The sequence below is a fragment of the Lithobates pipiens genome, unplaced genomic scaffold, assembly GCF_037356315.1.
Source record: "Lithobates pipiens isolate NorthernLeopardFrog02 unplaced genomic scaffold, aLitPip1_a1.2 Scaffold_1, whole genome shotgun sequence".
Taxonomy (NCBI): Eukaryota; Metazoa; Chordata; class Amphibia; order Anura; family Ranidae; genus Lithobates; species Lithobates pipiens.
Window position 1 is genome coordinate 117,033,532 of NW_027507685.1, and position 13,220 is coordinate 117,046,751.

Sequence of the window (13,220 nt, forward strand, 5' to 3'; positions counted from 1 at the left end):
AGCTCTGTTCAATCCATCATCATAAAATGGAAAGAGTATGGGACAACTGCAAACCTACCAAGAAATGGGCGTCCACCTAAACTGACCTGGCGGGCAAGGAGAGCATTCATCAGAGAAGAGCCAAGAGGTCCATGGTAACTCTGGAGGAACTGCAGAGATCCACAGTTCAGGTGGGAGAATCTGTCCACAGGACAACTATTAGTCGTGCTCTCCACAAATCTGCCCTTCTATGGAAGAGTGACAAGAAGAAAGACATTGGTGAAAGAAAGTCATAAGAAGTCCTGTTTGTAGTTTGTGAGAAGCCGTGTGGAGGACACGGCAAACATGTGGAAGAAGGTGATCTGGTCAGATGAGACCAAAATTCAACTTTGTGGACTAAAAGCAGAACGCTATATGTGGGGGAAAACTAACACCGCACATCACCCTGAACACACCATCTCCACCGTGAAACATGGTGGTGGCAGCCTCATGTGGTGGGGATGCTTTTCTTCAGCAGGGACAGTGAAGCTGGTCAGAGTTGATGGGAAGATGGATGGAGACAAATACAGGACAATATTAGCAGAAATGTCTTCTCTAGATGTGCAAAGCTGGTAGAGACATCCCCAAAAAGACTTGTAGAGAAAGGGGGGTTCTACAAACTATTGACTCTGGGGGGCACCATACAAATGCCCCTCCCCCACACTTTTCACATTTATTTGTATCATTTATCATTTTCCTTCCACTTTACAATTATGTGACACTTTGTGCTGGTCTATCACATAAAATCCCAATAAAATACATTTATGTTTTTGGTTGTAACAAAATGTGGGGAATTTAAGAGGGTATGGATACTTTTTCCTGGCACTGTATCTCTGCTCAGCAATCCTGGATAGTCGCAGTCACTGATCAGTGTGACATCAGAGTGGGCGGAGGAGGAGATGGGAGGAGCTGGGGGAGGGTGTGACAACACAGGACTGATATAAGGCTGTCAGTGCAGGTACTTACCTCCTGATATTAACCCATTACCACCCAGCATGGCCTCTATCTATAGGAAGCAATGTAACATTTTCTCATATCTTAGGAAGTTTACTTTTGGCTTCACAGCACTACAGCTCCGCCGCAGCTTCCCCCGCCATCCCTGCACCCGCCCTGGGCGTCCTGCTCCTCATCCTCGCTGCCATATTGGCCTATGCAGATAAGTTCGCATTTACCCCAATACTGAGCCATTTACTAAAGGAGTGCAAAATGTTTACTGAGCCGATTTCACTTCAATCAGCCAATCATGTGCAAGAATTTCCCAAATCTCCCTCCAATGAGAATGAATGAGCACAACATCTGAATATAGACGTCACGTAGAATACGCCCCCCCCCCAATATATATATATATATATATATATGACAGAGCGTCCATTACTGAATCTTCTCCTCCCCCACACACATCCTGGAGGTTTTGGGGTCTCTCCCATCTCTAACATTAAAGGGACTCGGCACATAAATCCGTCATCTTAGAGATGATAAATTAACATTCATGGGCAGGCACACCCCTACCACACTAAACAGCCAGGACACCTGGGACACCACCATTTCCTGTCTCAGATTTGCAGCTTCCTGTGTCACCTCTCATAAAAGTGATGAGGATTCCTTGTCACCAATCAGAGACCGGCTGTTCATTGTCCCTCATCTCCAATCTATGTGATGAGATAAAAGATATAGAAAATTATAATGAAGAGATCCGGATTGTATTCAGAAAATACATCCAATCATTACCAGTAATATTATTATGTGTGAATATTCCTGCCACACACAGTACAATCATCATCACTGATCGTCCCCTCCCCCCCAGGGGAACATTCCTTCTTCTCTTCATTATTACCACACAAGACACTTCCCGTCCCTGAAATCCAATCCTCCGATATTCTGCACTCCTCACCTCCTTCCCGGGGCAGAGGAAAAATTATCTTATATTATATATTATATTATATTATTTTATTTTATATAGTATTTTATTATATTATATTCATATTATATTATATACATTACATCATTACATTGTATTATATTCATATTATTTTATTTCATTATGTTATATTAATAATATATTAAACTATATTGGTACATTATATATATATTATCCTGTAATAAAAGTATTCTGTTATATTACCCCAGAACAAAGGGGTAAAACACTTTATGGGTTAAACTCTTTTGGGATACGAAGAGATTATTGTTTAGCCTTTTTGATGGCTGATAAGGAAAGATTTCCGGCTCTTTGGGGTGATTTTTGTATATATATATATATTAAATACAAAACATTATTTTAGTTTTGGACGGAGTGGAGAGGGATGAAAGCCCCTGTCAGATTTTTATTGCTGTCTGTGTCTCCGGTAGGAAGATTTCTCCTCTCAGGAATGAAGGGGAAATCCTCCAATGGGGGCACTAGTTCTGGGATTTACTCTCACTTCCTGTTTGGTTATGGGACAGGAAGCAAAAGGGAAATCTCTCCAATGGCAACATAGATGACAAAAGTAAAACTGGCAGGGGGTGTAACCCTCCCTTACATCAAGTTCTACTTTTGTGGTTGAATATTGTTTTATTAAAGTTTTCCCAGAAAAGAATAAAAAGGTTACAGAGAAGATGTGGAGTGTAAAATCTCCAGGGAATAGGAAGATATCGGAGCGTTTTGTGGCGTTCCTCCGAGTATTGATGGTCACTGTGGATATACAGAAGATTGAATTATGGGGGTCGGTATGAGGGCCCCAATCCTGCTTTATACCCCAAATCTCAGTCTTCATATACAGGTGAAGGTGGAGATTCTATAGATGGGAAGTCCAATCAGAACTCTTAGTATATCCCCAATGTGCCCCTTAGAGAAAGGGGTCACCACCTCCTCCAAGAGGGTCCCCCTTCCCCAGTCACCCTCAAATCCCACCAATGGAATCATCACTCTTCAGAGTATAAAGGGAATGAGCCAAAACCCTCATAAGACCAAAAGAGGAAAAAGAGAGAAAAGGAAAAAGTAGGGAATGAGCCGACATTTTCCACCCCCCCACAACTGCCCTAATCCGGGTATAGATCCAGGATCACCACCCATGGCTCCCAGACGTTCCCAAACATCCTAATTTTATCAGATCATTAATCCCAATCCAGGAAAGATTCCACTTCAGCTCTTCGGAAGGCACTGGAGCAAATTTCCAAGATGTTTCCATTTTCATTAATATAAATGCTAGGAGACATCTCTGGGATTTCCTCTACTTCTACTTTAAAGTACACGTTTGCTCGAGGTAGCAATCATTGTCACATCTCAGTGCTGCTGATCTCCTGCAGCCTATTTGCAGCCACTTCCTGTCTCCATACACTCCAGTGATGACATTTCTCAGGGCGAGTCTCCTGATGGTGACACCAGAGGACCACGTCTGTGTCATGTGTGATGGAAGGGCCACCTGTAGTCCCCATCAGGAGCTGGAGAGACAACACAAGAGGACAATTAGGAGACAGAGTGCTGTCACGCGATAACAGGAAGTGCTGAACAAGAACCTCCATGGCGGGATCACCGCAGATTATTATAATGATGACAACAAGATTTTAAAAGAGCTCATGATGTAAAGAGCTGCACAAACTGGTGGCGCTATATAAATCCTATATAATAATAATATATAAATGCTGTATAGTAATAATAATAATAATAATATTTTAGTGATTGGCTTCCAATATATTCTAAAGATGTTTTATATATTTGTACATATCAGATGAAGGAGTCTTGTTCTCAGAAATCTTCCCTTCTGATTTATTTCTTCCTATTGCAGAGAATTCCCCGATATACAAAATATATAAATCAGTATTTATGGTTATTTTATCTTTCAGGGGTGCGGAAGTTCAGGGGGAACGTTCCTCTGTGGGTCTCCTTCTATTGGACGGTGTCAGCCATGTGGGCCTCCACCGGGGTGAACCTTCTCCTGGAAGGGAATGATGTCCTCTCTTCCCCCCAAATGAAGGACGCCATGGTCCCCGGCCTCTTGGCATTCTTCGTAGGGCTGCTCATCATCGGTATAGTAGGGATCCTCCAGCAGGAGGTGGTCTTGGCTTTGATGGCAGGTGCCCTTTCTCTCTCTGCCATTCATGAGGTGGTGACTTTCTATGACAAGGGGGTCGGTTCTTCTGCTATTGCATGCAATTATCTGATTGTTACCCTGATTGGTCTATACTTTATTGGTGGGAGGTTCCTGTATAGTACAAGGCAGGTGAGCTTACCTGGCATAGGTCTCAGCAGTATGAAGGAAGCCGGCCCAGCCCAGGGGTCCCCCATCATGCCACGTCTTTCCTCCTCAATATGGTGGCCTCCAGTGTCTTTGCCTGTAAACTTCTGGGAATTATTGATCAGCTGTTTGTTGGTCAGGTGGCATGGCTTTGGATGGCAGCGGTCTATCAGACCGGTATCTGCATTCTGTCATACCGCTCCTATTGTACGCTGGACGCCACGCATTTCGCATTCTTCTCCATTCTGAGATATGCAGAAGGATTCTCATTGCTGTATCAGATCCTGAACAAGGGGGGGTTCAGCTACCCTCTGCCATTTCTGCTGGTTTTTGCCATACTCTTTTTTGTCCTTGCCCTCTTCACATGTATTCAGAGTCTTGCCCAGTCAGTCTATTAACTTTTCTATGTTGCCTATTGCATTGCACTGGCCTGTAGTCCACGTGGATTCTTCCATGGAGGAGCCCAAGGGGTCAATGTCGCCATATACATTGTATCGGTCGTTATGTTGCTGATCTACCTATACAATTCAAAGTCATCAGCAAAGATCCCCACCGGAGAAGGCACCATGCAGAAACTGTTTACAAGCAGTACATGTATAAGGCTTTGTCAGTATAAAGACGGCCACAAGCCCTTGCTTGGTCATTCCAAGTATGGCGATGCTGAAGCCTTGGCCTACGCCTCCAGCATATTGGCTGTTTTTGCCATGACAATGCCGGGCAATCCTGATGACCCCTTGGTCACGGTTGTCTTGCCATGGATTGTAGCTGCGGGTGGGATTTATAATCTGATTTGTGGTGCGGTGGCTTTTTCCCGTGGTAAGATGCTAGAAAGCAGTGCCTTCATCCTCTATGGGGTCATGTGGGTCATTTGGGGTATCTCCAGATATAGCGGCATCTACATCACCAGCAGAGGCTTCAACACAGCAGTGGGCATCATATGCTTCATGCTCTTCAACACTTTCTTCATTTTCAGCACTTTCTTCCTGTCTAAAGCCTGGCTAGTATATTCCCTCATCTTCCAGCTAATCCTCATCAGCTTCCTCCTCGATTCCATCAATCTTCTCCCAATGGGCTATGACATCGCCGTCACCATTATCTTTGGTCTTGTTGGCTTCTACTGCTTTCTTGCAACTCTATTTAACAGCACCATGGAGGCTCCCCAGATACCATTTGGCAGCCCATTTATTAAGATTAGTGGCTTTTCCAATGACAGATCCAAGTGCCCCCACCTGATTGCCTCCAGGACCAGCTCTGTCACACAAATCGCAGGTAAGACAATAAAACGTAATATGAAGGGTCTGGGAAGAGGGTGGGGGGGGGAACACTGGGACTTTTATTAAAAGTACAACAGTTTAACATTTCTAAGTAGAGATAAGGTGACAATTTCCTCAAATGTTCTAACCTTTCCCTACTCCATCCAAAAATCAACAAGATCTTAGCTTTAGATACCGGCTCTCCTAGTCACCAAACTGTCACAGTAATAGTTCTTGTGGTCAGACTTGGTCTATGTAAACCAGGCATTTTATTTTTGCATAAAGCAGACGGGGAACATCAAACACCAGGTTTTGTATTATTTTTGGGGAATCCAGCAGTCGGATCCACGAACCTCAATATTTCGCTCTTCACAACTTTTACAGGACTTCCAAGGAGCCCACATTCTCCTCCACATTGGGAATACCATTTCAATGACATACCACATGGGGGGGTTGGTCAAGGACATTGGTGACACCAAGCCAGGATTCCCAATAAAAGAAAAATCAGGAGGATGAAACCATCACTGTCATCCCATAAGACCAGAGATCAATTTTTCTGGATTAAACCCTTCAAAGAAAACAATAGATAAATACATTAAAATTGACCATTGCTTTACATGGATAGTTGTTTGGTATCACACCAGCCAGCCACCTTCAGTGCTCTATAACCCTATAGGGTCTCCTCTACCAATCATACATGTTTATATCAGTGCAGAAAGGGGGTTAGTGACAATTTATCAGGTGCAAACGACATACAAGAGAGATATTTTCTGACTTGTCCATAGGAGGACCCTTGCCACCGACAGCAAGCGGCCAGCATAGGTCAGGAACCTTCCATAGACACAACTAAAACCTAAAAAAAAACAAAAAAAAAAACAAACAGACTTTATAGGCTCAATATGGGAGACCACACACACACACGCTTCTAAAAAAAACATAGAACATTTATACCAATATATATTAAAATAAATGGATTCAAATACCAACATAAAATGCCCAAACAAGATCCAAGTGATGGACAAAATTTGAGGTAAATACCTTACTACAGATGCCGAATGCCTATGCATAAATTGCAAATAGGACATAGATGTAGGGCTCTACTACACTCTACTCGGCTCTTGTTAGGGCATTTTATGTTGGTATTTTAATCCAATGAGATCCAAGTGATGGACAAAATTTGAGGGAAATGTCTACTACAGATGACGGAAGTCTATGCATAAACAGCAAATAAGACATAGATGTTGAATCTCTGTACTTCCGATCACCAGGTCAACATTTCACCAATTCTGGCTTCCTCAGGGCTCAATATAATAGAAGGGACCTACGTAGACCTCCAGCATCTGTAGTAGGGCAAATTTTCATCACCATTTGGATCTTGTTTGGACATTTTATGTTGGTATTTTAATCCATGAATGTTAATATATACAAATAACTATATTATGTTTTATAACCATACGGAGCCTATGAAGGCAGTTTTTTTTTTGTTTTGCTGTTGGTGGTGGAGTTAGTCATACCGCATTTTATGGTGACATTTACTGTATACGCAAATGTGGCTTGGCAAAGACAAAATCCTTTTATCCCCATAGACACAAGTTCATCAGTCGATCTGCCCAGGTCATCTCACATCTATGGGTAGAATGACAGGAAGGTCTTACACATGACTGATATGCTCCATGTCTGGAGCTGCAGAAATCATATATTTCATGTCAGAAATGAAAATCTTGTTTCTTATATTTTTGCCATCTTCCTCCCCAGAAATCATGAAAAATTTAGGAATTTGTGGCATTCCAACGGACACGGTCTATGTCCTGGTAGCAGCATGCAATCAGCCTGAAGCAGTGGAGCGAGCGTACAAGTACGTCCTATAATGTAACATTGTATATGTGACGTCTCACCCATTATGGCAATCCTTGCTTGCTACCCTAGACCTTGTTCATAATATCAGCATATAATGGAGGTTGTGGTCCTAAAACATGGGGAGGCTGAGCATTGTGCCCCAACCCAAAGACCAACCACTTTGATAATGATTGATTCAGTTTAAGTAAAGTCAATCTGACATGCTGAGCATGCACTCTGTAGTGCGAATATTCTCCTTGTATTGGTACAATACAGGTGTGCCAGAAGTCAGTAAGACTCCGAGCTACCTTAGATACCACCTTTTGTTTTTTTCCCCCATTTAATATAGATCTAAAGATTAAAAGTATACTGTAGAATAATGTCCCTACAACATAGAAAAATGAAGGAGATTGAGAAATAATTCTGCATAGTCAAGAGAAACATATTCCAAACACTTGCAAGATTGCCGAGACCTTTTTGATGCATTTTAGTAGCTTGGTGCTATTGGCTTGGCATTATCAGCTTGGTATCATTGGCTTGGCATCATCAAGTTCCAGACTCCTTCATCTGTCCAGTCCTAGAAATGAGCCTTATCAGTCTCCACTGAATTTCTGCCCACTATATTGCTTTTTGGCCGTGTTGTTGGCCACCCATAAGACCGTCCATTCTTTGCTTTTGACCCAACTTAATTGGAGACCGAATCCCAGAAGGAGGAATTGCTCTTTGAAGTTCGTTGAACAATGACATCCCCCAACATTTTCTGCCCTTCTTTCTGCAGGACAAAACGCCAGGCTCAGGACCGTCCCATGTCTCTATGGATTTCCAGCTTGCGGCAGTTAGAACCAGCCAAGCACTTGTTTAGTCCTTTGTTATGGGACTTTATGGAGGCTGCTTGGCCCTCATCCATCAGCCTGGTGATCCCAAGAGGTAAGGGTTTTTTTATAGTTCAGTCCAGACTATACGGCTAAAGAAAACTTTGGCCATGCTTGTAGATTATAAGGTAATGAGGGTCCACCTCCCCCATGTCCCTGTATTTGTTTAATTTAATCTTATTACTTATAATGTGATGTATAATATATGAGCACTTTTATATATAAAAGATAATACAAGTCTATGAAGATGATAAATCACAACTTCTAAAATGAGATTTACTATAAAAATATAATGTTGCCGTTCCAGGACCGTGGTTGGATTTCTTGGGTGCCAAGGACTCTTCAAAGTACATAGGAACCCCCCAGAGCATCGCCATACGAATCCCGGACTGTACCGTGACCACCCACCTCATCGACATGGTAGGAAAAATTCCAATCTTACAAATCATATAAACAAATGGAAGAATATAATTCTTCTGGACTCATTTTTACATTTGTTGTTGGTATTTTTGTGGATGATGTAAAATGTAGATGAAGGAGAATTTCTTATAGAAGTAAAATAGAACACTAAAAAAATAGTGAATGACCGGGAGAAGTCACTGAAGGTTGGAATCTTATATTTATATAGGATAATTCCAGACTTTTATTATAGTATAAACCATTTATATTTTAGGTGGGCCCAATCGCAGTGACTTCAGCTAATCCATCAGGAGAAGTGGATACAACCCACCACAACCAAGTCTACGCCAAGCTAGGAGATAAGGTGAGCAGTAGAGTCATGTGTCCCATCATTTACACCACAAACAAACAGACGGAAGGTAAAGACATTTGTGATTTCAGGTTTATGGAGTCTTGTGTGATGGAGCGTCCCCTGAAAATATTGCCTCCACCGTGGTCAACTGCACCAAACTGGAATCTGGGGACGTTGCGTTCTTCAGAGTTGGAATCGTCCCCAAGTCACAGGTAAATGGGATGTCAGAACACAGATAGACGCTCACATCTTCACTATCCACTATAATATCTCATGAGATCAAAGGATAACGATAGAACTGGCTCAGTGGTTAGCACTTCTGATGTGCAGCACTGGGGTCCTGGCCAGGATACCGTCTGCATGGAGTTTGCTCTGAGTAGTGTCATTTATGATCTAATGTAGAGGGTGTGACAGACGCCATAATATAAACCTGTATATAATACACAGCCCATCTTCCTCTTCATGTCCTTCTAGCTGGATGTGTCCCTCACACATTCTGGGGACATTCAGACTCCCCAAAAGGTATAAAATGTTGGTGTCTGCCATGTACTGAACTAGGAGTGGGGTGTTGGGGTCTCCCATGTACTGAACTAGGAGTGGGGGTTGGGGTCTCCCATGCTCTGAACTAGAAGTGGGGGTTGGGGTCTCCCATGCTCTGAACTAGGAGTGGGGGTTGGAGTCTCCAATGTACTGATTAGCTTGTTATATAAATTCAACTAAAAAAAAGACAAAAAAGTCAATGAAGTTCACAAATAAATGAAAGGTCCTCAATCCTCAAAACCCAGACCCCGGACTGAGGACAACACGGGCCAATGATGAGCCCTATACACTCGTAAATCCCGGTCCGGTTCCTCTATCAGGAGATAAAATTCCTCCCTGATCCTCCTCAGCCAATCTACAGACTTCTTTCATTACATTTTCTACATTTAGAAACAGTCTGGCATTTGTTGAAGGCATCTACTGATCTGGCTACAACTAGTCCCATGGAGGTCTATTTCCCGCTTTCACAGCTCTTACTGTAGAGAGTCCTTTCCGTGTGCAGAGGTGACACCTCTTTTCCTTCAAGCACAGAGGGCAGCATGTAGAGCCGACATTTTACTCGCATTGGATGGAGTGGGGGAGGGGTGTGACTTTTTTCCTTGATTCTCTGTTTTCAGGTTCTGGAGATCTTGGGTCGTGTCCAGGAGAAGCACCAGAGGGGTCACATCAATGGCAGCTTCAGTCCTTCTATAGAAGATCTCACAGGACACTCAATGGAACCCAATGGGCAGCCAGGAGAGGAAACAAACCGGCAAGATGGCGGCTGGCGGTCACATGACAATGGCAGCTTTACGATGGATGAAGAATGAAGAATTATTATTAAATTATTTGTATCTTTTATAATAAAGTGAATTCTATGGCGGAATCATTCTGTAAATATACAATGTATATATTTATGACATTTTGTTTTTACATTAATAAATTATTATTTTTTTTCATTTCTTAGTCCCTCCTTTTTCTTTATCAGTCCTGGGTATCGGGGGAGGGGATTAAAAGGGCAGGTTTAGCTTTCCGATCATGTGACTGCTGGGACAGCCAATCACAACAGTCACAAGATCATAAACCCCATCCCCTGGCATCTGAAACCCCTTAAAGGGCAAGGAGGCACCAGCGCTAAGCAATTAACAATAGACCTAATGGTGGAGCGCTTGGTCTGAAGAAAGGAACGGAGGGGGGCCTGAAATCTACATTCAAGAGGCAGCTCTTTGCTCACAGGGCAAACCTGCCCCCCCCCCCCCCCCCCCCGAGTAATCTGAAGAATGTACAAAAAGAATGACGGGAGAATGAAGAAGAGCTCACAAGTCTGATCAAGGCCCAATAAGGTCAGAAGAGAATGCAAACGTGTTTGGGGGGTCAGAAGTCCCCTTCATCAGGGCTATAGAATAAACAGAACATCAACTAATGGATGGAAGATGTTTATAGTTTCATAGTTGGTGGAATAAAAACAACAGTCTATCCAGTGTAGAAAAATACATTTCCCATATCCCTGTATATTGTTTTCACCAAGAGTCTTAGAACTATCCATACTTCCCGCGACACTACTGATTGTGGAAGAGAGATCTACATCCTTACCACTCCAACAGTGAAAACCCCCAACACAGCTTAAGGTTACACTGCTTCTCCTCCAGTCCCATTGTGTGGCCCCCTGTGTCCCCTCACACTCCCTGGCACCGAAACATTTCATACTTACAGAGCAGAAAACACATCAATATATTTGTATATTATATATACACACACATAGAATCTCGTGTAGTAATGATATTTCCCCACCCTGTGCCCCTCCCTCTTCTGTACCTGGCAATACCTGAACCCATGTAGGGGGTATCAATCCCAGTTACCGCCCTCTTGATGTCCAGGTGCCCTAAATTCTTCCTGAACCCCTGAGATGTGACACACCTGTACATATTCTGCCTGGTCTCATCCTGGGACCCCTATGTCACCCTTCTATCCATGCATTAGCCTGCGATAAATGCACAGAGCCCACCACATCCCCCCCAGGCACCCCTCCAGTCCCCACCTTATAACATAACATATATGCAGACACACCACCAGTGTTATTCAGGCCCCCTCCTGACAGACCTATAGGAAAGCATCTCCCGTCCCCCCGTTCTCTCCCCGGTGGTCTCCACGGACTGTAGACAGGAGGCCTCGGCCCGGTGTGGAGAACCATGCCTCTAATGTATGGAGCACAGCAGGGAGAGGAGTTTTATATTCTGTGTTTCCCCTGCGATGGTCCCGCTACAAATCCCAATACCTTATTGTGTCCTTTTATTTACCTTCTTATTCAGATAATACGGCCTTATTATGGGCGGTAATATAGAGAAGATTTTCACATCTTAATGAAGTTGTCCGTTATATATACATCCACCTTGTAAAATATGGACCTACCTACGTCCCTCTGAATGGGGCTGCAAGAAACACAAACTCTGCCTGGTACACTGTCACCCCTTTTATCCAATTTCTGGGTTTATTCACCTCTGAATGTCTTGGGGCTGATCTGTGTAGAGACCAGCAACCAGAAGAATTGGGACTGATATGTGTAGAGACCAGCAACCCGAAGGATTGGGGCTGATATGTGTAGAGACCAGTAACCAGAAGGATTGGGGCTGATATATGTAGAGACCAGTAACCAGAAGGACTGGGGCTGATATGTGTAGAGACCAGAAACCAGAAGGAAGGATTGGGGCTGATATGTGTAGAGACTAGCAACCAGAAGGATTGGGGCTCATATGAGTAGAGACCAGCAACCAGAAGGATTGGGGCTGATATGTGTAGAGACCAGCAAGCAGAAGGATTGGGGCTGATATGTGTAGAGATGAACAACCAGAAGGATTGGGGCTTCAGCACACCTGACCAGGGTTTATTTTTGCAAAGACCAGGCATCGCTGGGCAGGGGCACAGTGTAGAATTTTTTGGGACAGAGCGGGAGGTATTTTAGTACACAAGTAACAACGAGGGCAGAATATTTATTATATGTTCTCAGATCTCTTCCATGGCATTTTATCCTTTTTTTTTTACTTCTTTGAAGGAAAGTTATTGATGGGATACGTTCCTCCACCGATTTTTAGATTTGTAATCTAAAGTAATGCAGCAAAGATGTCATGGAAAGAACGTTCTTTCTTATTCCTGTATTAGTAAAGTTCCTTCCTGGTCTGGATTTACTGGGGTCTGATGGAGCTCTGGGTGGGACAGACTCCCAATTCCATGGACCACATTTTAATTACTTCTCCTAGGCTTTGTTGAGAGCCGCTGGTCCTAGATCTCATACAGTCTCCATGTCAGGATGTGACTTATGGAGGCTTTTCCCTGAACTTGGACACAATGGTTTGTGGTTGTAGAGCACACTTACCTTCAACCAAGGACTAAGGACACAGGAAGGCTCAGCAGAGCAAGACGTTTACTTCAGTTTGATTTATGGCAAGATGCCCGTTTCCTCTGTATGAATATCCTGTGGATTAAATAAAAGTATTTTTTCTGAAGAAACTGAGTTTGTCCCTGCATTGAGTCCAGTGGTGGCTGGTGCTCCAAATTTCTAGGGGGCGCAAACTGAAAAACAAAATCAAACGCAGCCTCACTGTGCCCATCAATTGCAGACACTGTGCCCTATAAAACGCTGCCACTGTGCCCCAAACGCTGCCACTGTGCCCCATCAAATGCAGCCACTGTGCCCCATCAAATGCAGCCACTGTGCCCCATCAAATGCAGCCACTGAGCCCCATCAAATACTGCCACTGCGACC

The 13,220-nt window shown here is 43.4% G+C and overlaps 1 pseudogene across 1 annotated transcript; it reads left to right on the forward strand.

Annotated features, from left to right (window-relative positions):
• The first annotated feature begins 577 nt into the window (after positions 1–577).
• Positions 578–10,290, forward strand: LOC143987338 (uncharacterized; annotated as a pseudogene). Its single transcript, XR_013276630.1, has 9 exons — positions 578–590; positions 1,061–1,169; positions 3,833–5,498; positions 7,238–7,337; positions 8,097–8,245; positions 8,498–8,610; positions 8,864–8,953; positions 9,031–9,153; positions 10,099–10,290. The product of XR_013276630.1 is annotated as an uncharacterized LOC143987338 (transcript).
• Positions 10,291–13,220: the final 2,930 nt, after the last annotated feature.